This window comes from Peromyscus maniculatus, chromosome 5, assembly GCF_049852395.1.
Source record: "Peromyscus maniculatus bairdii isolate BWxNUB_F1_BW_parent chromosome 5, HU_Pman_BW_mat_3.1, whole genome shotgun sequence".
NCBI classification, from domain to species: Eukaryota; Metazoa; Chordata; class Mammalia; order Rodentia; family Cricetidae; genus Peromyscus; species Peromyscus maniculatus.
Window position 1 is genome coordinate 89,048,496 of NC_134856.1, and position 2,748 is coordinate 89,051,243.

The following is a 2,748-nucleotide window of genomic DNA, read 5'->3' on the forward strand; positions in this document are numbered from 1 at the left end:
GGAGATATGACCTCACCCAGCCATGCAGAAATCGAATGAATTCATTAAAGGGTTCATGAGTGGATGAATCCCTGTATTTGCTACCTAGCTGAAATAGAGACACGTGGTATCTCTTCATTTCTCAGGTCTTTTAACATTTTGGAGAACTAAGCAGAGATCTTTTTTCAGATCTGACTTATTTAATGTGAACCAAAGTTGCCATGTACAGAGATCACTTATCTAAATGTTCATAGACCTGTAATTAAAATAAACACAGAAAAACACTTACCACACGGTAATGGCTTCACCCTTTCCTTGAAATTTCTCTCTTACCCACAGCAGCAATGTCAGCCCCTATTTCTATGCATGGGGACACTTCAAGTATGTAGAGATGTGTGGTGTATACATTATGGTTATTGTTTATACTATAAGTACTACTATAGCTGGTTAAATTGACAATTTTTGTTGTCAAATGGGTGTTTTTAATTTTTTTTATAAAAATGCAAATTGTAAGATGCTCCCGGGGAGCTACCATTATTTTGCCAACTTCACAGTTGCTAGACAGTTAGTAAGAAAACCAGGAGTCAGATTGCAGAATAAATGCATCTTAGATGATCATTCCAAGACAACAGGCTGCATGGTAAATGACTGTTGTTGTCCCCAAGCCTCCTCCAGGTGGAAGGATGGTGAAGGGACTGATACTCAGTAGGTGGGGGTTTCTCAGTTCAGCATATGTGGTGGCACATTCTGAGAGATGCAGGCATGCTAGAAACTGAGGTTATGCTAAGTCCTTTCACATGGACAGTGAGTATGATAAGTGCATGTGGGTGCAGCTGTCCAGCAAAGGCAGGACTGGGGAAAATTTGGAGAAGCTAAGGATATATAGAGAAGATGCTTGTGAGATTTCAGCAACTATGATAGGCATGCTTCTGTGACCACAGGAGGAAATTACATTGGTCACAGCAGCAGCCAGGGGAAAAAATGTGAGGCAGTGAGGCATCTTGACAGTCTGATGGCAGACCTTGGGCTGTTTCTTTAATGATTGACAAACCTAATGTCTAGAGCACAAAGATTTATTCCTGATTCTCATCATTGATTCATACTCCTCAGGCAAAAGAAAACATATGGACACATCTATAAATACATACTTGCAAATAAGAAATAGTTTCTTAGAGCTTTATCCATATAGAAATATAATTAAAGTGTAATCAATTAAAATGTTATATAATATGTGATTATATAATGTATGCTTTGTGTGTGGTATGTGTGTATGAATGTTTGCATGTGTATGGTTACACATACATGTGTGTGTGCCTGGCATTACATGTGTTCTGTTGCCGGAGGGCTTCTCTCCAGGTTCCCCAAGCCCCGCAGTCCCACAATCCACTTATAAAATAATCACTCAGACACTTATATCACTTATAAACTGTATGGCCGTGGCAGGCTTCCTGCTAACTGTTCTTTTATCTTAAATTAACCCATTTTTATAAATCTATACCTTGCCACGTGGCTGGTGGCTTCCCAGCGTCTTCACATGCTGCTTATCCTGGCGGTGGCTGCAGTGTCTCTCCCCTCAGCCTTCCGCTTCCCAGAATTCTCCTCTCTCCTTGTCCCACCTACTTCCTGCCTGGCAACTGGCCATCAGTGTTTTATTTATATAGAGTGATATCCACAGCACTTCCCCTTTCTTCTTTTTTTAAAAAGGAAGGTTTTAACTTTAACATGGTAAAATTACATATAACAAAACCATTACCAAGCAAGAATTATAGTTACAATATTAAAGAAGATGTCCTATCTATCTTATATTTGTGAGTTTAAGGTTTTATAGCTATCTTATCTTTTATGATAACTGAGGAAATTACGACTATCTAGTCTTCAACCACATTAAAGACCTGAGAAGGAACATAATGGTACCTGAGAAATGGTAGACGGATGTAAGCAACTTTGGGAATCTTGCAAGAGTAGACCAAGACGGCTGGCAGCCTGGACAGTCACCTAATGTTTCTCAGCATTGTTGGTGCATTCAAATTGGCTATAGGCCTAGAGTATCTGACAGACCATTTTCAGAAGCAGGAATTTTGAGAGACCATCTTACCCTGTCTTGGCAGAGTACAGTGGTCACTTTCCTTGTGTCCCGCTTGTCCAGAAAGGACAGCATTGCATTTGTACTGTCAGCCATCAAGGCAAGGGCAGTTCTTTGCCCAGTAGGCCATTTTGTGCCAAAAGACAAACTTCCAAATGGAAATGTCTTAGAAGCCCAACATTCTCTCGGGATCAATTGGTGCAGCCAGGAGCAATTGTGTCTCATGTCAACAGAATTTTAAGTTATTTAAATGCCATATTTTCTAGGTCTATGAAGTGTTTGAAGATTACCTATCTATCTGAAATATCTCTATGTATACCTAGAAGACTTAACTAATCCTGCCGACTACGCCAGCCCGGCTAGCTCAGTCGGTAGAGCATGAGACTCTTAATCTCAGGGTCGTGGGTTCGTGCCCCACGTTGGGCGCCATTTGTTGCCGGAGGGCTTCTCTCCAGGTTCCCCAAGCCCCGCAGTCCCACAATCCACTTATAAAATAATCACTCAGACACTTATATCACTTATAAACTGTATGGCCGTGGCAGGCTTCCTGCTAACTGTTCTTTTATCTTAAATTAACCCATTTTTATAAATCTATACCTTGCCACGTGGCTGGTGGCTTCCCAGCGTCTTCACATGCTGCTTATCCTGGCGGTGGCTGCAGTGTCTCTCCCCTCAGCCTTCCGCTT

The 2,748-nt window shown here is 41.3% G+C and overlaps 1 non-coding gene across 1 annotated transcript; it reads left to right on the top strand.

The window, feature by feature from the left end:
* Positions 1 to 2,415: 2,415 nt before the first annotated feature.
* On the top strand, positions 2,416 to 2,488 carry Trnak-cuu (transfer RNA lysine (anticodon CUU)). Its single transcript has one exon. It is a non-coding gene; the product is annotated as a tRNA-Lys (tRNA).
* The last annotated feature ends 260 nt before the right edge of the window (positions 2,489 to 2,748 follow it).